We start from the raw sequence: 26041 nt of genomic DNA on the forward strand, positions 1-26041 counted from the left end.
GACAACTTATCCCTAAAAACCCAAGGGTGCTCGAGCTTCAGGACAGTGTATATATGACAACACTGAAGGTCAATGTTCCATACCTCATTCCCAAAACTATTGGTTATGTATCTTTATCTTTGTTCTATAAAGGACACTGTTTGACTTGCTGAGTTTCTCAGACATAAACGTTCACCAAATTATCTTGCTGGAAGCTGCACGCATCATTTGAGAACACTGCCAATACAACAACCTGTGCTCCTTTTTTCGTGCGCAGAGATTTGCATCAACCTGTTCAAAAATATCTTCTGAATGCTGTCTTCCATGAAACAGAGGTCAAAAGAAAATCACGTCAATTTTGCATTTGCAATTGTAATGGTAGTAGAACTGTCAGGACTCACGATCATTGCTGTTTAAATCTGACAGCTGTTTGTGCACATGCGCAGCTCGATGCAGAAATCCAAACATTGCCCTCAGCGACAATTCTGCTCCCCCACAAGATGTTGTGCTTACTGATGAACTCCATAGAGAATAAGCCATGCGATGCACATTTCAACTTTTTACACTATTTCTGAGCTTGCAAACAGAATACTTAAATGTAGACCCATTTATAATTACATGGTGTTAGATCCCTTCGATTCTGACCAAATAATTATTTAGCTTGGATCTCTCAACAATTAAAATTTCCAAAGATTTTAAAGATAATTTTTATTTTCTCCTGTTTTTTTTCCATGTCAGCATAATTTAATCCAGTGTGAGTTTTCCTCTCTTTATATCTCTGATTGAAATTCTTTTTTGTATTGCCTGGTTTGCTGACAGTCAGAACTTTTTCATCAGAATAGCTCTACATTCTGCTTCTTGATTTCCCGGGTTCAATCTACCCAGGGTCGGTGTCAGAACAAGTCTAAATGGGGGGCATTTGGGTAACCTTGGGGGTGGGGAGGCACAATCTGACGTTCGAAAACTTGCTTAGAGGGGGAGGGGGAGGTTTGCCTACTTGCCATAAACCTCCTTCATGCATTGCTGTCACACTTCCCCCTCCCTCCGACGTAACAGACAAACACGCTGCTTATATCAGGAGGAGACTAATAATGTTAGCGAAGCGAGTGGTGTGGGTGGGGACAGGAACAATAGCTCATTGTGGGGAGGTGGGGAGGTGGTGGCAATGCCTGTGAATGCTCCCTCTTGGCGCCAGCCGTGAATCCACCCTTGAGACTTCCATACCAAACATGCCGTCTTCGATGCACAAACAGCTGTTGGCAGCTGATAGTGCCATCTCTTTCCTGACTTCAAAATATGAAACATCTTTGTAAGAAGGACTTCTTAAACTATAAACAAATGGATACACAATGAACTGGAACTCACTGCCATTTGCTCGGTGCTTTTTGGGATGCGTATTTACCATTCATACATTAGTAATTGTGCAAAAATTCTCTTATAGGAGGTGAATCTGTCTTTTTCATTTGTAGATGATGCCCACTTTGGATTAAAAACAGGCATCATTACCATTGATGGGGATCAGCTAGCTCACTGATCATTTGTCAGGTCAGACCTGGTGCAAGATCTGAGGACATGGTGGATTTAATTGGGGATTGAAAGGAGAAGGACTTACAAGTAAAGGGGAAGGTAAATTGTATCTCTTTAATTACATATTGAAGAAATTTTACAGGGACTATTAGAGCATGAGGAAAAATGTCATGCTGTGATGTATTTTCAATGGTTTACTGAGTGCCAAAACAGTGCTGAGCAATTAAAATTCTGAGCTGGAACAGATGAGCAGTGGAAGCGAATTGAAGAAGTAGGTGAAAGTTAAAATTCTAAGGGAGATGTCTTTTGAATGTCATTGAGTTGTTGTGATGTGGATGTAGTACGGATTCAAGTATGGTCAGCTGTTTAAGGAAGCAAGATGGAGATTGACTGGGAGGACTAAAGAGTCCATTAAAATGCATTGCTAAAAGTAGCACAGGGCAAAATAAATATTACATTTGTATATTTGTTACAGGGGAGAGGTCTAGGAATCGGTGCAGCAACTAAAACGTTTTCATTATTTTGTTTCTGATAGATGCCAGAACAGTTAAGGAATCTCAGGTTCAGAACCATTGCAAATATGGCAGGTCCTCACTTAACATTGTTGATACGTTCTTGGAAAGTGCTACTTTAAGAGAAATGACATTAAACTAAATCAATTTTACCACAGGTTCAAATTCTAAATAATGACCCAAAACACCTCTAATATTAAACATTGTTTGTATAATTCCTTGTAGCAATTTTGAGTGATTCTTAAAATGCTTCAACCAACCATGACTTGCCACAAAGGTTTTACTTTCAGCACCAGAACCCTGTTGTTTCTTTAGTTCTTCAAATAAACAAAGCTTTCATTTGTATGGCCATTAGCGAACATGGAGTGTTGCATATCATCCATCCAGATCTTCAAAAGTCTTTCCATATTTTCCTTTATGCTGCTTCTACTTCGTTAATTTTGTAGCAGCCAAAGCTGTTGCACTTTAAATGCTAGCTTTAATCTTTTCAACATGACTGCAAAATGTTTGTACAGTTGCTTGTGCAGTCCGAGAGCTCGTCCTGTATCCACAGCTCACTGTCCGTTGTCAAACCTCATTGGCACAGGGATAAATCAAGAAAAAATGTTTGAAATCAAAAGTTGTAGGAGGCTGCACCTGCCAGCATTCTGTTCAAACCCAAAGAATAATGAAATGCAGTGCAGTATTTTATTTTTAATTTTAATTATTTTTCTCTCATCAATCTTATAATGAAACAACATTGAATGCAATGACCTTATTCAAGGACTTACTGTAATGGAGTTGTTACGAGATTCCAATTAAACCATTGCTCCCTTGATTGGTAACAACTCACCTTCAGTACTGTCGTGTATAAGGTCTTTGAATTTATTTCAACACTAGCAGGATACTTGGCATTTCCCGGAAAATAAAACACTCAGTTGTTGACTAGATGGTTAAAACAAAATACCCAAAAAACCATGGTAATTCTGCATAAATATATTTTTTCTGTTTCCTGCCTCCTGCTCCTTGTTTGCCTGGAGGCCTGAGCACTGAGGCAGGCCTGGTGTTGCTGTTCTGTTTCCTGCTGCCTGTCTAGAGGCCTGAGCACTGAGATGGGCATCTTGCTGCTGTTCTGTTTCCTGCTGCCTGCTCCTTGCATGTCTGGAAGCATCAACAGTGAGGGCCGAGACTGATGTCCCTCTGCTGTCTCTTGCCTTCTCCTTTGTCTAACTCTATGGGCTTTCCAATATTGCTTTGATTTCTTGGGCCCATATTAAACTGCGTTTTGGTTTTTGAATGTACATTGATGCACAGCACACTAACTAATCGAGATGTCCCTGGTGAAACTTCAAATTATTTTGGAACTTTTGAACTTCATATACCATAAAGGTTAATGTAGTCTTAACATTCAGCAACAAACATTACCACAAGCAGTAATGCAAGTCAGTGCTAGTAAATGCTGTATAATAAACAGTAATGGAGTCAGTGAAAGCTGGTCAAAAAACACTTTGAACTTCATATATCCTTAAAGTTTAAATTCAATGAAATTCAAATGGTCATGACATCCAGCATCAAATGATACGCCTACTGAGCCTCCTTGGACATTTCTAGAGTGCTCCATATTGATTTGCATGGAGAACAGACAAACAAACAGATTTACATGCACAAATATATGTTAAATTTGCACTTTGCAAGTAAAACTATCTGAGTATGTCAGCAAGAAGTGGTGATTGGATTAACCAACTTGGTTTCTTCAGAGATCTTCACCATTGCAAAAGTTAGCCTGGTTGTAAAACTGAGATCTGTGCTCTAGAAACAATTGCCTCTAACCAAGCTGTTCAATTGCAGACAGGATGTGACAGCTGAAGATACCTGAACATATACTATATAAGTGGGATGAAAAATTGGTGCAACATAGGAATTCACCAGTATTGCACCATCTGCTCAACATTTGGAAGAAGATTCACGTAGAAAGGAATAAAATAAATTATCAACTACCAAAATTAATATTGACACAAAATCAACTAATCCCTTTCACAATAGATAACCTTTCCTTCAGAGAATGGGAGAGAAAAGGGATCAAAAGAATAGAAAATTGTTTTTCGGTAAATAAATTATTATCTTTTGAACAAATGAAGAAAAATATAATATAACTCACGATACAATGTTTGCATACCACCAACTGAAAACCTACATGAAGGACAAATTGGGAAACAGTATGAGGTTACCAGAAGGAAGCAATTTTGAATATGTGATTACAGACACAATGATAATTAAAAAAATTATAACAAACATGTACATCAAACTGCAAGAAAAGGAGAACGAGGAAACAAACTGTAAACCTAAACAAAAATGGGAACAAGATCTAAACATAGAGATAAAGAATGAAACATGGGAAAAGCTATGCTCCCGAACTATGAGAAATACAATAAACACGAGGTTACGCATGATACAATATAATTGGTTACACAGGCTATACATCACACCCCAAAAGTTAAATAAATGGGACCCATCAGTATCAGACAGATGTTTTTGCTGTAAAAAGGAAATGGGAACAACAATTTGGGCATGTGAGAAAGTGGAAAAATTTTGGGAAGATCTAAACCAGATATTAAATAAAATCACAAAAAGCAATATACCAAAAAACCCAGAGATCTTCCTTCTAAGTAATATAAGAAATAAAGAATTTGGACTCGATTTGGATGGAGCACAAAAAAGATTTATTATGATAGCCCTAGCTGTAGCAAAAAAATGTATTAGGTCAACCTGGAAATTAGAAGATAACTTGAGAATACAACAATGGTACAGAGAAATAAATAAATGTATTCCATTAGAAAAAATAACATATAATTTAAGAAATAACATCACAATATTCGAAAAAATATGGGAACTGTACATAAAACACAATAGAGAAATCCTACCATGGACTTCCACCACCTAAAATGACAGAAGGAGAAGACAACGAAATGAACTGACTCAATATATAAAAGCAAAAGACAAAAATTTACTGTTTATTTTTATTAAGTGACGACATTGTTTAATGAGTTTAATGTATCATATAGATTGAACTTTGAATAAATGGGAAGGGGGTGAGGGAGGGACGGAAGGGAGGAGGAAAAGGGGAGAAAATGACTATTCGAGAGAAAAATGTCTATGTATTTTGGTCAGTATGGTTCATAGTGTGAAAAATAAAAAATATAAAAAAAATGTGACAGCTGCTTGACAATGTAAAGATTGCCAGCTCTATCCTATCCATGTACAGCAAGACAAACTTATGAATTGTACCTCCAACAGCCGACTCTCAATCATTAACTAAGTGATGGAAGATATTGTTAGCAGTCCTGCCAAGTGGCACTGACTCATTCACTGATCCTCAGTTTGGGTTTCACCACCAGAAACAGTTCCAAATGTTATCACACCATGGACAGAAGAGTTTAATTCCAAAGATAAACTGAGACTGGCAGCCTTTGATAGCCAGGGAGAACTTGACAAGTATGACATCAAGAAGCCCTGTTAAAACCAATGGCAATTGGCAAAACCCACTGACATTTGAAGTCCTATCTTGTATGAAACAAGACAGCTGTGGATCATTGGCGATCAATCTAGCAACTGCAGGACATTGCTACACAAACCTGCTCGTGTCAGTATCCAAGACCCCAACCATTTGTAGCTGCTTCAGCAATGACTTTTCCTCCATTGGAAAATCAGATGCAAGGACATCCACTGATAATTGCACATGGCAAAACTCCACAGCAGATGAAATCATTCATTGCTGCATGGGCTACTAAGTGGTTGATACTTCTGAAAAAGGACTCAGGCCCAAAACATCAACCACCTTTAACTTTATATGGATGCTGTGTGACCTGCTGAATTTTTCCAGCACTTTTGGGTAGTGGATATTCAAGCTATAACAGAAGTAAGTATTCTTCTAACGTTAGGCTCATGGGAATTACCTGTCTTATTGCACTTCTAGGAAATGTGGCATTAATCCCATAGTCTCAATTTAGAAATCTTGGAGATCAGGTAACAAAAATCCCAGAATCTTTTCCACCCACCTCTGCATTGAAAGATTCCAAAACTCATCTTATCTGTGACCTCGATCTTTCCCTCCACTACTGAGAGTCCAAAAGTCTGGGTATGCAGATTTAAAATAAGTGGGAGAAGGATCAGTGGAGAATGGGGAAAGATTTTCCCATGCCAAGATGATTAATGTTTGAATGTTGTTGTGGTAGTGGAAGCCAAAATGATCATCATTTTAAAAAGAAGTGCCTGGATGTGTAGTTGAAGAGTAGAGACATTGAGAGCTCTGGATCAAATCCTGGAAAGTGGAGATAGGATGAATGGCTCCTTTTTGGCTGGCCAATGGGCCAAATGGCTACTTTATTGTACATTTTGTATGGTTCTATGAATGCAGTCCATGTTCCCCTGCAATAACCCATAGTGAAGGATCAAATCTTGCATGATCCTGCTGTGCAAATCCTGTCATGGTCACAGAGGTGATTCATGACCAGAAATTTTCGGTCTAACTTCTAGACTGGTGAGAATCAGCAGAGAAATGTTTGCAACTACATTAATTATACCTCGATTATGTGGCCCATTTTGTAGGCATACCTCGAATGCATGTGACAGAGGAAATAATAATGAATATGATCCGATGCAAAGGCTCTAGATGTTTTCTGCGAATAGAAACCATTCTCAATTGCTTTTGTTGTAGCACTGAACTGATGTCAGCCTTCATGAAAATTGTTGCAACACATCAGAGCTGCAAAAAAAAATTGAATAATGTTTTAATATTTCCTTTGAACAGCATTGTCTCCAAATGTTTACACTTCACATTTTTGCACACAATAGTGTAGCAACATTTTTTTTGCTGAATATCTTTGTGGACCACTAGTTTATCTGGGGTATCAGGCAGATTTGTCAATTCAGATTCATTAAAAATTAGGATGAAAGAAATTTAAGAGTATTAAATCTCAGTCCAATAGCTCTCTCGTTCAGATCTTGTTCAAACAATTAAATTCAAAGGCACAATGAGACAATCGGTGCCAGATGTTAACTTAATGAATTGACTTTTACAGATGGTCCTCTGAGCATCAGTTCATGGAAAGAGACATTCTTCCTTTAAACTTTTCTTTGAAGAGTTTTCCATTGCGAATAATGTAGTGGAGTTGTTCTAGTGAACCGGTGCGGACTTGAAAGGCCGACGTGGCCAGTTTCCGCTCCGTAAATGGTTATATGGTTAATTCACCTGTTACACTCCATCTGCAAAATTATCTTCTGTTTGAAAGAGAGTGTTCTCTGCTTCTAAGCAAGCACAGATCTAATTAGTTTTGGAGTGCAGGCTAAAGCAGAAATAAGGACAAATCACCTCTTACTGAGGGTGAATAAATCAGGTCAATTTTGTTTATTGGCCTCTCAGCTGTAGACATGGATTCCCTTTCAGTTACTGATGGCTGTTCCATTCAATTCCTGCCATGACATTGAAACAGGAGTTTGACAAAACCACACGAAAATAAATTAGAACCCAAGTCCTGACTCAACCTGCATGCCTTGTGGTTTTAAAAGAGCTGAAATCTGTAACTGTAAGCACTCAGGCAAGGTGGTGACACGTTAGGATTTGGAGGGGATACCATGTATTGACATGCTGTAATTTCCTTCCTTCTTTCTCAGCCCACAGAGGACATAGAGATATTGGTGAAGTACTGTTTGCCTATCACCAGGAGAATGCACATGGGACACTTTGATGTGGAATGGGGTGAACAAAAAAGAGGGTGGACGTTTAGTAAATTCCTTTCCACTTTGCCTTGAAAGATTTAGAGAAAATATTCCTTTGGAAAAACTTGCATTGCTAAAATACCACTTTTGATGATTAATCATGCTTTGTTTAATTAAAGTCAATGGATTGTATATTTGCTCCACATGATGTGACAAGATTTGTTATTGTATGGATTGATTTTTAAAAAAAATTTAGACCTACAGTTCAGTAACAGGCCTTTTCAGCCCAAGAGCCCTCTCTCCCCCCCCTCTCTCCCCCCCTCTCCCCCCCCTCTCTCCCCCCCTCTCTCCCCCCCTCTCTCCCCCCCCCCCCAATTTACACCCAATTAACCTACAACCCTGTATGTTTTGGATGGTAGGTGGAAACCGGATCCCCCGGGGAAAACCACGCAGACATGGGGAGAACGTACAAACTCCTTCCAGACAGTGTGGGATTCAATCCCCAGTCCCAGTTGCTGGTGCTGTAACAGCATTGCACTAACCGCTATGCCAACTGTGCCGATCAATCTTGTATTGATCCATCATAATGTTAAGTGATTTCCTTATTCATTGAGGAAAAAAATTATGGTATCCCCAAAAGCACAGTCAAATTTATTACTTATTTACTTCCCAAGTGAAAACAATACTTGGAAATATTTCAATTTATGGAAACTGACAATCATAAGTCAGATGCAATGTGGATTGATAAAGAACAATGGTTTAGGTTTTGCAATAGGTGCTGAGTGAATGGAGATGATTGTATGTTCATCAGATGCACAGTGGGATTCTTTGACATGCATTAGTAACTCTCAGAATAGAAAGCAAAACTGAAGCTTTCAAATAATCTCTCTTGAAAATCCTTTCTGAGAAAAGTCCAATGAAAATAAAAATATGAATTGAGCTTCACAAATAAAATGAGAGGAACAAAAGTGGAATGAAGAGAAAGAAAAAGCTGAAAAAAACCCCCCAGAAAAAGCAGTGAAAATTGTTAACTTTCCAGGTGCATAACTATTTATCCTGCTGGTCTATCTCATCAGCCAAAGGTGAATATAAAACTTGTTAAACAACCAAACCATGCAAAGTTGGTACATCAAAGGTAGATGTCCAGGAGGTAAAGTATATGGGGAAGCATCATGCCGACCTGTTTAACAGAACAAGTCATGGTCCATCATTAGTTAAAGATTTCTCTGTAAAATCTCCCAACTGGTTTTCGATATTTCGCTTCTGCAGAAATTTGCCAAGGTAATAAGAATAATAACCTCCTTTTCAAGACTGATTTTAATATCCATACCTGCAAGCTGTTCTGCAGCTATTTAGCCCTCAAAGGAGTGTTGCTTGCACAGTTGGTATTCTCAATTTAAATAATAAATCAAATATTCTTCCCTGGGAACAACATGCTTTGAAGTGGAACATTGCATAAACTTGGCTAGATTTGCATATTGATTTTGTTTTATTTATTGCTGTGAAAATGGAAGAATTAACTTTCTTGGCCCAGTGCAGTGCATTTTCACCAAGGAAAAATGCATTGCTAACAATTATTCTGCGTTAATATATACGTACCAAATGAGTTATCAGTTTATTGACAAGCCTGAATACTTAACCTTCTTGCATATTGAATCTTAAACTCTTATCACAGATGAAAAGTGTTCCAGTCAGTGTTATGTTGTTACAAAGTTTTTTTTAACAGAAGGCTCTCTGTACAGCAGAATCACATCTACTCACACAGAAACATACAAACTCACATGGAAACATACAAATATGCTACATATACTTTTTTTTAAAAAAGAAAAGGTATTATGATGTCTACATTTATTCTGAGTAGTGCAGAGAATCTGTAATCTCAATCAAGTGCAGATCCTTCTACCTATCCTAAGAGTTGTCATCTGTGATTCTCAATGGAGTTTACATCCCTCCTGATGCCGATTTCAAGCAATAACTCATGGAGCGGCACGATGTGGCCAGTAAACAAGGGATGGCCCAGCCCGATGCACCGCATATTTTAGTTGCCGACTTTAACCAAGCCTGTGTCAAGAAAGCCCTGCCTAACTACCACCAGGATGTAATCTGCTGTACCAGAGGTCCCAGCACACTTGATCACCACTATATCAAGATAAGGATGGCTTACCATTCTTTCCGAAGTCTGTACTTTGGCAAGTCTGATCATTTGGTTGAGCTCCTTCTGCCTTCATACAAGACAGAGTTTAAAAAGAGAGGCTCCGAAGGCTAGGACAGCTAGAAAGTGGTCACAGAAGGCTGAAGAATGGTTACAGGACTTCCTCGAGTCAACGGATTTGGCGGTGTTTAAGGATTCTGCTGAGAATCTGGACAAGTACACAGGAGGCTGTCACAGACTTTATCAAAACAGCTGTATGAGTGTCCCCATCAAATCATTCAGGGTTTTCCCCAACAAGAACACCTGGATGAACAATGAAATCCAAAACCTGCTGAGAGCCGGATAACAGGCATTTAAGTCCAGAGATTCAGATCAGAACAGCAGGAGCAGGTATGACCTGCAGAAGGCTATCTCCTGGCGGTGAAGATTCCAGATGAAAGTAGAAACATCAAGGACACCCGGCAGCTGTGGAAGGGCCTAAATGCCATAACCTGTTACAAAACCAAATCCAGTAAAGTAGCTGATGGCAAAGCTTCTCTCCTAAAGGAACTCAATGCTTTCTATGCCCACTTTGATGACAATAATAGTGAAGAACCACCCCTCCGCACCCCCACATCCCTTAATGATCTGATGCAGTCCATATTTGATGGCGTGCTGCCTTCAGAAGAGTGAGTCTGAGGAAAGCATCCAGTCCTGATGGAGTAACTAGCCGAGTATTAAAGATCTGTGCTGACCATCTTACCAAGGTATTCACAGATATCTTCAATATTTCACTCCAGCAGGGCATGGTACCCATCTGTTTCAAACAGGTGTCAATCATACCGGTGCTGAAGAAGAATGCAGTGACCTGCCTTAATGACTATTGGCCAGTAGCAGTTACATCATCAGTGATGAAGTGCTTTGAAAGGCTGGTGATGAAACATATCAGCTCCTGTCTGAGTAGTGAAGGATCCATTCCAGTCTGACTATCACAGAAACAGGTCTATGGCAGATGCCATCTCACTGGTATTACACAAAGCCCTGGAACACCTGGACAGCAAAGGTGCATACATCAGGATACTCTTTATCAATTACAATTCAGCATTTAACACCATCATTCCCTCAAAACTGATCAGCAAACTCCAAGACATGGGATTAGCACCCCACTATATAATTGGATCATAGATTTCCTCACCTCCAGACCGCAATCAGTGAAGATGGGTAAGAACTTCATCAGGACTATTTTCTTAGCCCCCTGTTCTACTCACTTTACACGTACGATTGTGTAGCTCGGTATGACAATAACACCATCTACAAATTTGCTGACGATACATTAGTAGGTTGTATAAAGGAAGTGGATGTGTCAGCATACAGGATGGAGATTGAAAACTTTGTTTTCTCTGTATTGCAGTCAGTTTGTTTATATTCATTATCTGTTTACAGTTCTTTTATTTGTTTACATGTTTACGCTGTGTACAGTTTATTCTTGTACTAATTAGGGGTAATTCTGCCATGCCTGCAGGAAAAAGATATCTCAGGGTTGTATGTGATGTTATATATGTACTCTGACAATAAATCTGAAAGCTGAATGTGATGTATCTAAGAGATTTGGTGAATTGCTGAAGCATATGTATCTTGTTCATGCAACTCACTTTAAATTCACAGCAATGTGTGGAAGTCGTACATATAAATCGTAGTAATATACGAAAGTCTGCGGATTGAAGTAAAAATACAATGCTGGAGAAACTCAGCAGGTCAAACGAATCATATATAAATCATGTATTTGCATACATTAGAAAATTTTACAACTGATCCCATTTTTATACTTTCAACAGTGTGTTAAAGTACTCTACAAGATGTATTTTTCATGCAATTACAAACTGGCTTCCTCTAAATGAATAACAAATGTAACTTTGTGGTTGGTTTTCAGGGTGTCTTTTGTTTCCTTGCAGATTTGGCCCTGAATCTACTTTTGGACTTTTGGATTTGAACTCGTAGAAGGTTCGGTACTTTATCAGACGTGCTTGAATTTAGGCTTTCGCCTTCTTAAGACTGCACTACCTCCAAGAAAGATCAAAGAGTTGGCAATCCAAACTTGGATCATCACAAGTAAAGACCGTCTAATCCACATAAGGACTTTAGATTTTATCATCAATATCAACAGAATATCTCTCAATTCCTCATATTTCTACGATTTTTCTCCCTCTCAATTTTGTGTGCTCTATTTGCTGGAGGTAAGGACACAAATTTGTTTATCTTGCTTATATCTTTTAATTACAGTTTTGATGTGATATTTGAAGCTTATTGCTACTATTCAGCTCCATAAGCCATATATACTTGAGCAAGGCTGAAGTGTGTTTGCAATCTAATTTTTTGATAAAAATTTGGAAAGGCAAGAAAAGGTTAAGGATGATCTACATGGGTCTGTGCACAAGAATTGTCTCAGGCATTTGATTGAGCTATTTGAAGATGTAACGAAGAGGATTAATGAGGGCAGGATGGTAGACAGTGTCAATGTGATCTTTAGCTTGGTATGTTAGATCACATTGACACTGTCACTCTGACACCTTGATACTTCAGGGTGACACATAAACCATTAGGGAAGATGCGAACAAATAATCAGCCAGCAGAGTGCCTTGGCCATGCTTTGCTCGTAGCAGCAATTTGAATAAAGTTGCAATGGCATCGTCCAGGATGAAATGCTGTTTGACGCTGCTTGCTGTTGGAGGGACTCTCTTAAAGTGCCTCCTTATCCCTGCATAGAAAAGCTGGCCCCAGTCAGAGGCTTTATCTGTAAACTTGGGGAGGGGGAATTAATTATCTGTAATGTTATTTTACATCTTTCAGGCAGCTTGTTGGAGAGGGAGGAACCTACAGATTATTTTTCAAAGAATCTGACTGAAAATAAAAGAAAATACTTCAAGGTTTATATATTTATGCAAGTGAAGTTTTTTGAGTGTAAATGCAGCATAGTATTTTTGTCTTTTAAACTATTTATTCTTAATACAGGTATATTAGTTAGGCATTGTAAAAGTAAATCTCAAACAACGGGAAAATATACTTCTCCGGTATCAACCAATCCCTATAGGTGGTAGAAAACTGGGGTTTTACTGTATATAATTCATTGAAAATGATGACATGGGGAAATAGGTGAAGAAGGTGGATGGTATGTTTGCCTTCATTGCTTGGAGCATTAAATGCAAAATTTGGGATGTTACAAGGCATTGGTGAGACTGCACCTGGAATATTGAGGGCAGTTCAATTTACCTCAGTATAGGAAGGATGTATTACATTAGAGAAGGTGCTGAAAAGATTCGTAAATATATTGCTGAGATTGGAAGGTTTGAGACATGAGGAAAGTCTTGAGAGGTAGGCACTGTTTTCTCAAAAGTAAGACCTGCTGAGAGGGTGATCTTGATGGGTATTTATGTCAATTTTTTTTAACCCTAGGATAAAAAAATCTAAAACTACCACATAAAAGGAAAGATTTACAGGTTTTTTAGATAGATAATGTGAATTGTGTGACAGATTATGTTATATTTTATATTGTATGTTTTAAAGGAGATAAATTGTGGCAGATTTTTTAGTGTAGGTCACATACAAACACTTCAAATCAGATCACATTTAAAATGCCAGAGCTCTGCTCAATCAAGACAGTCCAGGCTCCAAGTGCCTTTTTAAAAACTTTGAAGAAGGCCTATAAGAACTTCACAAGTAGGTGTTAATTGGACATGCTGTGGAGTGGTGGATTATTCATTTGGAAAGCAACAGATGAAGGAACTCAGAAGATTGGGTCCGGTTTCCACAGTCTAGCTGAGTGTGGTTGGCTGTTCTAAGAGGGTCATGTGGTTTTCTCTGAGTGAGAGAGAAAGAGGGAATTCAGTTCCACAGTTCAGCAGCAGCTGGGACTGGAACAGGACAAGCTGGCAAGCTTGTGGAAAAACCCCATTTGGGAGATGGCTTGTGAGTTCTTAGTTCAGCCTGGTCAAAGCCCTTGTGGTTCATACAAGAGGAGATGGCTGGCTGCATAATGTTTCACTTGAAATAAGGGAAACAAAAAGGAACTCTGGTGACTTGAAAGAAAGAGGTTATCATCTGAAAAACCCTGATGGGGCAAGTTTCTTCAGCAAGACACTAAAGTAGCTGATCAGAAGAAATCAGTTGTGGGTGTCCAACATGCAACAAATCGTTCTCTAAAACCCAACGAGAACTTTCCTGAGCAGTAACCATTTACTTTCAAGCACCAAAGCCTGGTGAAATTCATAAATGTTAAATTCTGTGCAGTCTAAGAATTGCCTGCAACCAATGAACTTAGAGGAGTGAGAAGTGAGATTGGACTGTGAATTAAAGAACTTTTCTGAATTTAAACATTACATACACGTGCACTTAGAATTAGAAGGGGGTTAAGTTAATAGTAATAAGTTAAAGCTTGATCCTGTTTTCATGTTTAAAGATAATTGAAAGCAACTTTTGTTTCAGTAATCATTGGTTTTGGTGAATTTCTATTGTTGCTGGGTTTTGGGGTCCTCTGGGCTCATAACAATAGGAAATGTTTTAAAGATATAGACCAAACAGAGGAAACTTTGACTTGCCCAGGTAAGTACCTTTGTTGGCATAGACATGTTGGGCTAAGGGGCCTGTTCTGTTGATTTATAATTCCCTGATGGGACCTCAGCAGGTGTACACACAAGGTATTCTATAGAGTTCCTGCAACACTTTCTTTGAGAGCTTAACAAACCAGTGACTTCTTGGCTGCTCAATTTGAAGACAAATAAATTAAAAGAATGTGTATTCTACTCTGTTACGTTTGTGAACAAAGTAGATAAAAGCTAAGTTTTCGGTGAGCCTTGATGTGCTCTCATAGATCTCAAGTTAAAGTTCAACTTTATTTATCATCCGTTCTCCAGTCCTTGATGCAAAAACATGCAAACACACAATCAGACATAACACACATGCAGACAAGCCATACATATACAGAACAAATATACATAATATCTGGGAGAATGACACTTTTTTTCCCTTTATTTGCCCCTGTGCTCCACAGTTTTAAATTTGTAATCAAACAATTCACATGTAATTAAAGTGCACATTCCTGATTTTATTCAAGGTTATTTGTATATATTTTGGTTTATGTAGAAATTACAGCTCTTTTTATACATAATCCCCTCATTTCAGGGCACCATAATGTTTGGGACATTTGGCTTCACAGATGTTTGTGAATACTCAGGTATGTTTAATTGCTTTACTGGTGTAGGTGTAAGAGGGCTAGGCTTGCTTCAAAGCTTTTGATCGCCTTTGGAGTCTTTTCAACATGAGGACCAGAGCTGTGCCATGAAAGTCAATGAGGCCATTATGAGGTTGAAAAACAAGAATAAAACTGTAGGAGACATCATCCAAACCTTCTGATTACCAAAATCAACTGTTAGGAACATCATTAAGAAAGAGCACACTGCTGAGCTCAGTAATCGCAAAGAGACTGGTATTCCATGGAAGCCCTCCATTGCTGATGACAGAAAAATCTTCAATCAGAAATACTCTTCAGGAGGCAGGTGTGTTATGTCTGCAGAAGACTTTAGGAAAAGAAATACAGAAGTTACACTGCAAGATGCAAACCACTAGTTAGCCACAGAAAGGATGGCCAGATTACAGTTTGCCAAGAAGTATTTAAAGGATCCTGCAGAATTCTGGAAAAAGGTCTTGTGGGCAGATGAAACCAAGATGAATCTGTATCAGAATGATGGCAAAGCGAAGTGTGGAGGCGTAAAGGAACTGCCCAAGAACCAAAGCATACCACCTTTGCCAAGGTTTGCATTTTGCAGTTCAGCCTTGGTATTTCTGCTCATGGACTTCCACACGGGTGGATAGAGGGGAGGAAGGGAGACCCCAGTCATCTTCTCTACCTCTCTTATGATCCTGTGGATTGACCTCCGATCTGATGCTCTGCAGCAGCCATACCACACTCGGATGCAGCTGGCCGGAATGCTCTTGATAGAGCTTCTATAGAAAGGTTTACATAATGATGGCCAGTAGCCTTGCCCGGTTTGGTTTTCTCAGGAAGAGCAGTCACCATTGCATCTTCCTGACAAGTGAAAAACTGTTGAGTGTCCACGAAAGGTCACTTGTTAAGTGGACTCAGAGGAACTTGGTCCTCTCTACTGAGCTATTAATGTGTAGTGGAGGATAATCATCCTGGTCCTCCTGAAGTCCACGATCATCTCCTTTGTCTTTTTCAAGATGAGATTCAAGTTGTTATTCCAGCATAATATATCACGAGATGTTCCACCACTTTTCTATATTGCAACTCATCGTTGTTGCTGATGTGGTCAACTACTGTTAGGTCATCTGCAAACCTGAATGCTCTGTTAGACCTGGATCTGACATTTTTGGGACAGTAGTGTGAAGAGAAGCAGGCTAAGCCCACAGCTCGATATTCTGCTGCCAACCCGGACAGACTGTGGCCTTTAAACCCACTGATATTAGGTTTATTAGTAGAGCAGAACTCTGTGTGTTTGATTTCATCTTCCTTTAAGGTCCAAGAAATTGCCTTTTATTTCTCACAAAGGTGCAAATGTGGTGGTTTTGTTGCTTCATTGACACTGACCTCCACCATAATGAAATGCTTTGAGCATCTGGTGATGGAACAAAGTGCACCTCCCAGAGACACTGGATCCATTTCAATTCACCTACAGACAGAACTGTTCCACTGATGATGCTATAGCCTTGTCCCTCAGCTCCGTTCTGTCCCACCCGGAGAATGATGCATCATACACTGCGCTGCTGTTCATTGACTTCAGCTCGGTCATTTCCCAGAGGCTGGTGGAGAAATGGTCCTCGCTGAGACTCAGCTTCCCTCCCTGTAACTGGATTTCCTAATGGAAAAACCATAGTCTGTCCAGGTTGGTAGCAGAACATCAATCGCCGTCATGCTGCACCCAGCACACCTCAGGTCTGTGTGCTCAACCCACTCCTGTTCACATTACTGACCCACGACTGCACTGCCAGCTCCAACTGAGTCATCACATTTGCAGATGACATGATGGTAATTGACCTCATCAGTAACAATGAGGTGGAACTGACCCACGACTGCACTGCCAGCTCCAACTGAGTCATCACATTTGCAGATGACATGATGGTAATTGACCTCATCAGTAACAATGAGGTGGAAAATCTCGTGATATGATGCTAGAATAATGAATCTCAACATAGATAAGATGAAGGAGATGATCATGGACTTCAGGAGGACCAGGATGATCAAACTCCACAAAACATTAATAATTCAGCAGAGTAGTCCACCTAACAAGTGACCTATCCTGGACGCTAAACATCTCCTCATTTGTCAGGAAGGCAAAACAGCGACCGCACTTCCTTGGAAGGCTGTCGCTGGCAAGGCTACTGGCCACCATCCTGTCAACTTTCTGCAAGAGCTCTTTCAAGGGCTGGCTGCATTACATTATGGTATGGTTGCTATAGGGCATCAGATCAGAGGTCAATTCACAGGACCATGAGAATGACAGAGAGAATCACTGGGGTCTCCCTTGTCCCCATTTGGTGCAATGTACCAAGATCATTGTCTAAGAGAGCTCACAAAATCAAGGAAGACCCTTACACTCCGCACACAGCATCTTTTAGCAACTCCCATCGGGAAAGAAAGAGAGGAGTATCAGAGCCAGAACCTCCTGGCTGAGAAACAGCTTCTTCCCATGGGCAGTGAGATTGCTGAATGCCTGATGAACTGCTTATACAAACCCTCTTCAGCTATTTATTTAACAATAATATTTATTTATTTTAATATTTGTCTCTATCTACTGTGCAGATGTATTGTTTGTCGGTATATGTGTTATGTCATCATGAGTGCTTGCAGTTTGTTGCACCAAGGACTGGAGAATGCTATTTCATCGGATTGTACTTATACAATCGGATGATAAATAAACTTAAACTTGAACTTTGGAAATACTACATTTGCTTATCCATGATTTGCAGTCACTATCCAAGACCAGCAAACAAATCTTCCTGCTAGTGTTTTCATGTTGACTATTTTCAGTTATATTTAATGTGAAAATCCTTTCTCTCAAAAGAATGGCTCTGAGTAGACAATTTCAGTACCTTGTGTTTAACCTGATCAAGTTTGACTGTCTTTTGAATCCTTTTACAATCAAGTCTTGTCATGATTTCTGGGAATTATTGGAAAGCACTCTTAAAATAAGGGTCATATTTTCACTCTGATATATTTATACAATTGCCATGGCATAAATAATGTATTTCTAGTGAGAATTCCTGTGCTTAAATACAGTCATATAGCATCAGATCAGGGGTCAATTCACAGGACCACAAGACTAATTGTAGCAGTCAAAAAGATTGCAAACTTGATGCTCCCTGAATAGCCATTTGTGATTAATATCACCAACAGGTATCTGTTATTATGGGAACACTCTGACTTGTAGGAAAATATGGATGAAATTTCCTGATTCTTCCTCAAGTTTTCTACAATTGTGTTTGTTGGTTACGAGCATGTGAGAGGGAAAATTTGGGTTGCACTTTCGTAAAACCCACCACGTGGTTTTTCCCCACATTCAGAGCACACATGATGCATCACATGCCAACTTCAACTTTCATAAAGTATTGTGATGTATAATAAGAAACATATTTTCCAATCATTCCTTGTATTTATGATATGCGCTTTGTTTCACATCCTATATGCCATGGGCACTGTTACAAGAGCTGGAAGGAATTACATAGAATATTCTACTTCCCTTGCAATGACATTTGTTCTGTTACATTTTTGTGCTTGGGTGCATTGTCCAGGATTCTGAGTTTTCTTTAACTGGCTGTGGCCCCCTGCCATCAACATTCAAACCAAGATATTTGATTTTTTTGCTGAAAAGATAACGCATTTAATTTTCTTTGGTCATTATGTTCATGTACTTCTTGAATACTTAACCAGAATATAATTTTCCTCTGCGCTCATGGCAATCAACTGAGAAGCCAAGAGCAACGGTAGACTACCTGACCCTTCAAGCCTGTCCAGTCAATATGTTCAAGGCTGGTCAGCCCCAGGCCTCGATTCAACTATGTTGCCACTTCCATAATTGTCCTCAATTACCTACACTTGAACTACCTCCAAAACTCTATGGAATAGAGAATTTGGGATATTCACTACCACGTGTGAGAAGAAATTCCAATGCACCCTGTCTTTAATTGGCTATCCCTTTACTTTGTGGCTACAATCCACCAGTTGAAGATTTACTCAAAAGTGATAAAAAATAAACTTTCTTCTTGTCATGAATCTTTATGATCTCATGTGTTTCAGTAAGATGACTGCTCATTCTTTTCAACTCCAAAGAGTATTGTTCTAACATTTTAATCCCTTAGTGGTAGGAGAATCCTGTCATTCCAGGTATCTCATCTGGACTGTCTACAATGCTAAAGTAGCCTTTCCTAAATAAGGAAACCACACAACAGTTCAGGTGCGGGCTCATCAGGATGCTGTACAATTCTAACACGACTTCATTTTAAACAGCAATACATAGAGGTCGACAGCATCGAGTCCACGCTGCTGAAGATCCAGCTGCGCTGGATGGGTCACGTCTCCAGAATGGAGGACCATCGCCTTCCCAAGATCGTATTATATGGCGAGCTCTCCACTGGCCACCGTGACAGAGGTGCACCAAAGAAAAGGTACAAGGACTGCCTAAAGAAATCTCTTGGTGCCTGCCACATTGACCACCGCCAGTGGGCTGATAACGCCTCAAACCGTGCATCTTGGCGCCTCACAGTTTGGCGGGCAGCAGCCTCCTTTGAAGAAGACCGCAGAGCCCACCTCACTGACAAAAGGCAAAGGAGGAAAAACCCAACACCCAACCCCAACCAACCAATTTTCCCTTGCAACCGTTGCAATCGTGTCTGCCTGTCCCGCATCGGACTGGTCAGCCACAAACGAGCCTGCAGCTGACGTGGACTTTTTACCCCCTCTTAAATCTTCGTCCGCGAAGCCAAGCCAAAGAAAAGAAGACATAGCAATAAAGGCCAATATACCAATGACCTTTTATTAGTCTTCATTAGTTCAACATTTTTTTTTTCTCCTTGCCACACATGTTTATGGAAAGCAAAAATAAATAGCTGGAATAACTCGATCAGTCAAGCAACATCTGTGGAAGCAAAAGGATTGTTGTTGATGCCCAGAGTCAGGACTGAGATAGCAGAGGGAAGGTAGGCTGTGTATAGAAGAGAGAGGAGGAGTGAGATTGAGGCTGATGGGTGCCTGAAAATCTTCCTTTGATCTGGAAACAGGTAGAGACAGAGCCTGAAAAGTGATGTAGAGAAAAAAGGCTGCAGACAAGCAAGGAGAGTCTCAGATACTCCATTCAATCTAAGTACACCAACTGGGTCTTGTTTTAATACTTTATTCAAAGTATAAGACATTGCAGTTCTTTTTAAGTATTTGCACCTTCAGACTAAATATTGTGATCAACTCCATGACAAAAATGATAACTTCTATTAATTTTTAACACCTTTAATCTAATTTAAAAAAACACTCTTAGGGTACTTCATAGGAACATAGTAAACAAAATAAACATTGCAGAGCCATATCAGAAGAAATTATATTTGATGCCCAAAGGTTCGGGGAAAGGGATCGGAGTTCATTGGTAGAGGAAGAGGAGGTTGAGAGTGCTAGGGGGAAGTTTGGTTCTTGGCAACTGGAGGCAAGCCCAAAATGGTGGAATGATTAACTTGAATGTGCAGATGTCAAGAGCAGATCTTTTGCTGGAAAATGTGATGAATATAGGCAGTTATCTGATGGTTGACATAGATGTGGTGGGTTGAATAGCCTGCTTCTGTCCTGAATGACCTCGGAACATTGTAAGTTTACAAAGAGTGAATAGATTTATGAGATTTGAAAACAAGAATGAGAAAATTTAAGATCAAGGCTTTGCTTAAATAGGTGTCAGCCTAGGCCAGCAAGCCTGGGGTGATCAGTAAACAGTACATGTACATGTTAGAAAATACACTCAAGTCAAGTCAAATCAAGTTTGTTGTCATCTGATTGTACAAGTACAACTCGACAAATCAGAGTTCTCCTGTCTTCAGTGCAAAACCAGGCATAATACACATAAAAAATACATAAACAGGACAAATAATTAATAGATGCAAATTTAAAAATTGTTTGGCAAATATGAGGGTCTTCGATGATTAATGTGAGCAGTTCCTTTGGTCATTCAGCATTCCCACTGCTCGTGGGAAGAAGCTGTTTCTCCATTGGTAGTTCTGGCACTGATACTCCTGTATCTCTTTTCTGACAGGAGCAACTGCAAGGTGCTGTGTGTACGGGCTGGAAGGGGTCCTCCATGATTTTGTGCACCCACTTCAGACAAAGATTCTGGTAGTCACGTCAATGGAGGGGGAGGGAAGGTGGGGTAGGAGACTCCAGTTATCCTCTCTCCCACTCTTAGGTTCCTGTAGATTGACTTCCATTCCATTTCTCTGCAACGACCATACCACACCGTGATACAGCCAGCCAGGACGCTCTTGAGAGTGCTCCTGTAGAAGGATGACATGATGGTGGCTGATAACCTCACTCTCTTCAGTCTTCTTGGGGTGAAGTTGCTGTTGTGCCTTCCTAACAAGTGAGAAGTGGTGCATCTATAGTGCATCTTACCATGAATAATAAAGCATTGGACTGCAGATGGCCATACACATTAATTGGCAACAGGCTATTTTGGCCCACATGCTGTACCACCCAATTACACCCAATTAAACTACAATCCTTGGTATATTTTGAATGGTGGGAGCCCCTGGGGAAAACATGGGGAGAATGTACAAACTCCTTACAGGCAGCGTGGGATTCGAACCCCAGTCTCAATCGCTGGTGCTTAACCACTACACTAACAATGCCACACGTTATTTTTCTTATAATCTGTTGCTCACTAGTTCACAAAACAAAATGATTCCAGGAGCTAGAATACATTGGAAATGTTCAGCAGACCTGGCAATGTGTCCAGAGGGAGAAGCACCACTTACATGTCAGAGTGGTGATCTTCCATCAGAAGAAATGTATTATTGTGTAGGTTCAACAGAGAATTAGATTCTTGCGATTTATTGCTGAGAATTTTTGAGCTTTGCCCTCTTATGTTAAACTGAAATTAGGAAAGGTTTTCATTATTTTGTTGATGAAGGATGAATATAGCTTACCGTCTTCATTCCCTGTCTTAATTAAATTACTAATTAAAACACCATGTTTCATTCAATTTAGAAAGTGCACTGAAGGAATCTTTTGCATCCATTGACTGGGCTTTCTTTGAGATAGTGCAGAGGGCTCCAGTCTCTGATGTATAGACAGTAAAATGAAAAGTGATTCACCAAGGAGGTGCATGTCTGATCTTGAACAAGATGTATCACAAGGCTTTGAAAATACAAAATTCTGAAAATGAGAAATTTGTAGAAGTTAAATTCAATTAGCTGCAGAACCAATTAAGAAGATCTTTTTTTTTCCTTGGTACATAATTTATTGACATACAGATCTGGTTAGTAAAGTTCTTCCATGGCTCTTGCAAAAAAATATATACAGCATGTAGTGAATATTTTAAACTGAAGCCATGAGAATCTCACACTGGGATTATCTAGCTAAATAAAATGTGTAAATATTCAAACAGAGATGCATCTTAAGGATGATGCAATTAAAAAAATTCAAGAAAACATTTCTTTTGGAAATGCTAAATCCTTATCTGCCGATATTTTTCTTAAAAGGAAAAGAGATTACAATGGATATCTGTCCAAAATCTCTCACAATAGGATCAACAAGACAAAAGCAAAAATTGCCAGTCAGTTACTTTGTTCTTTTGGGAAGATTAAGTTGAAACTAAAGGTGAATTGTAGCCTTCTAATGAAACATTGAGGTGCAAAATATGATTGATTACATGCAAAGTAACTAGTATGTGGTATTGCATAGTGAACTTTTAATGATGATAGGTCTCAGGCATGACAGAGCCACTTAAAAAGCAGCACAATGTGAAATGGTTAAGATGCCCCAGGAGAGTTAGACACCACTTTAAATTACAAAGTGACTGACACAAACCTCTGTCTAACTTGATTGTTTCATTAATAACACAAGTTAAAGGGATTTTAAGTCTTTGAAATGAAGAGACACAGTATTTAGGTTGACAGTTTGTCTATGGAGGACTAATAACTCATGTTATCCGTGGGAAAGTTGAAGGAATTTACATCTACAGTTAGGATTATTTGCTTTCTTCATGTGGTAATTGTCTTTTCCTTTACTGTTGTTCATCATTTGACAAACCAGGTGACATTTTGCAATAGCATCTCTTATTTAACATTTGAAGAACTCACTTTTGTCACATCAATGTGACCTCAAGCTTGGATAGACAATGCGATATGACTTTTAGCATCAAAACTTGGACTCAGCAAAATGAGAGAGACCAGAAGAAGTCTGACTGAAGCTAGATCCCCAAGGTTGTGCTGTTTGTGGAATTTCCCCAGGAGGAAAATGGCAGTTGTTTCTCCATTGAATCGGGGGCAGTGTGACCTTTCTCATTGAATGGTCGCCAATCACATCTCTTTCTTTCTTTGGGATTAAGGATGTCTTGCTTTCCCTCCAATTTTATGGATTCTGAGGTGACAGATGAGCTTAATGTGACATGACAGAGTTAATTCAGGAGAACAGGAGATGCTTATAGGGAAGGGTGGATAGGTGTGTAGTGCGAGAGATGGTATAATCTTTCTACTGTTTACTCAAGGCTTCCAAGGGTTTCTGGTGAAGGAACTTCTCCAATAGATTTTACGCTTTTACAAGGAGGGATTGAGAACATGCCTGGATCTGTCCACTTGGTTATCCTGGAATAACATGTTGATGGAATTTCATATTATGTGGTTGAGCTGGTCTCTCCATTAAAATTGATGAGATGTATTCAGAGCATCCATATTGAGGACTTTGGCCTGAGAAAGGAGAATAAGATTGATTTGTTATCCTACCAGTGGATTTGGAGGATTTTACAGATACAGAGTGAGTAGTACACCTCTCTGCTTTGGGGTGATGGTTGTAGGTAGACTCATAAGTATGTAGAAGAACAGAAATTATTGCTGCCCAATAAATGATTGAGATTAGTGCTGGGTTTGAGGTCTTGACCTTCAAATAGATGCCAAAGAAATTCTTTGAAATGTTAGTAACCCAAAGCTGTAGATGTCTGTTTATCAGACTTCCTTGCATTGAAAATAACTGATCACAATTTACAGTATGACCCTATTTATTAGTTTGAGACAAATGTATTCAATCATGATGAACGCAAGTTAACGTAACCAAGGATTTTGACTCCTCTGCACCAAGGATGTGTGATTTACAAAAAACTTCCAGCAAAGGGACAAATATATTCAAAGATAAATTGTGTAAGTGTCACACTGGCCCAGTTTCTGCCATAGGAATGGCAGGGGAAGAATCATAATAGCATAACAGATAGGGATGTAGTAATATCTAGGACTAAATTAGAGGGATATTCCTGCCGTAAGTTGGGAAGCCAGTGGACAAAGGCAGGAACACTTTACAGTGGCAAATCGATCACTTTCTCTGCATTCAATAAGGAGTAAGAGGTTTAGCAGAGACAAACTGATCAAATGTTCTGAGTATGATTCTTTGAAAATCATTGTCTTTCTGAAGCAAGAAAAATAAGTTATCCACTTCCTTTTCTCAAAATCCATTGTTCAAGTAGAGGGTGGAATGACTGGAGCAGCGTGTTAAAATACAGTTGCTTATAGTTGAGCAGGAGAATATTTTCACTCATTTGCTGCACATCATCCTTCTCTGAACTGGAGAGTCGACTATCTCTAAACACATTTCTAGTAACTGTATATGTGAAGTGAGAAAGAATAGGTTACTAGTAAATAATAGGAATATTGCAATTGATGAGAACTGGCAGAGACTTGATTGGCTGAATTGTCTCTTTCCATAGAAAGAGAAATGCCGAGTGTTTAACTTTATATTGTTGCTTTTAGTTAATAGTTTAATGCTATCAGTTAAAGTTATTGTATATTAACAAATATAAATAGTTTATAAAATTATTTATATTTGTTTGGATTTTAAATGCTGTTCAATTGCAGAAAATTAAAAAAGCTTTATAGTTGGTGAGCTAGTTTAGTCAAGAGGTGGGATCTTGGGATTCAGTCCCTGAGGCTTCTTGGACAGCTCTGTAGATTGTTAAATGCTTGCAGGGTGTCGTCGAGACCTCTCCGTGTGAAAAAAAAACAGATGTGTGGGTAGAGACTCCAGGCAGTGGTCCAGCTCCATGATGATCAGGGCACACAACAGCAATTAAAGGAAGGCTGAGTACAATACAAAAATGCCCAATGTGTGTTCATAGGTGTTCATGTGAATATTATTCATGAGCATTAGTGTATTTCTGGGACACAGAATTTCATGATTTGTGCAAATAATGATAAGGAAATATTGTGACTTGTAATTGAGCTAGAGATGGACAAGACCTCTTGGTCTTTTCAGTGGTGCTCCTGATCTAAAAATATATTAAAGTAAAGCTTGCATTTGAAATGTGCCATTTATTTGTGTCTCTGGGCTGAAAGAACATCAGCAGCCTTTTCTGTTGGATATTGAATAATCAATAAATCTTTCTTCTGCAAACTATAGAACTGGAATTTGGGGATAAAAGTGAATAAATCTTAAAGTTTTGAGGACATATTTGAGTAGATAAATTTTCCTAACATAAGACATTGAGCACAGTGACAGGCTCTTCCACCCCATGAGTCCAATTACACCCACATGACCAATTGGTAAATATGATAGTACATTCTATCAATGTCCTCTGACCACTCCAAATGAAAATAAAATGATTACTGAGGATGTTTAAGCTGTGCTGTTTCACACTTCTTTCGAATAAGGAGGGTTGGCTGCCCAAGAATCAAGGTCATCTCCAAGACATGGCTCATGTTTCGTAAACCATTGTGAATGGTCTTTGGAACAATTTGAGAAACCAGTAACTAGCTCTGAAGCCCAAATGGAGATCAAGCAATCATCTGTGCCAGATGTGGGAAAGAAAATTCCATTTTAAAAATAAGCATGACTGGACCTTGAGAGTGATGTTGCCTGTGGAGGGCACAATGACTCCAACTTCTGTTGCTATTGGTGTACTGTGAACTTCTCTGCAAATGCTATCTATTATTCTTTGGAAGAAAAAAAATCATT

At 39.2% G+C, this 26041-nt stretch overlaps 1 long non-coding RNA gene across 2 annotated transcripts in view; it reads left to right on the forward strand.

Annotated features, from left to right (window-relative positions):
- LOC138741694 (uncharacterized) overlaps positions 1-26041 on the forward strand; it is an 89461-nt gene that overhangs the window by 47950 nt on the left and 15470 nt on the right. Inside the window, exons 2-3 of one of the 2 annotated variants that reach the window (XR_011343666.1) lie at positions 11796-12077; positions 19361-19450. This is a non-coding gene — a long non-coding RNA (uncharacterized lncRNA). Of the gene's footprint in view, positions 1-11795; positions 12078-19360; positions 19451-26041 lie in introns of those variants that run through there. The other variant, XR_011343667.1, reaches the window with a different exon arrangement.

Source organism: Narcine bancroftii, chromosome 8 (genome assembly GCF_036971445.1).
Source record: "Narcine bancroftii isolate sNarBan1 chromosome 8, sNarBan1.hap1, whole genome shotgun sequence".
NCBI lineage: Eukaryota > Metazoa > Chordata > Chondrichthyes > Torpediniformes > Narcinidae > Narcine > Narcine bancroftii.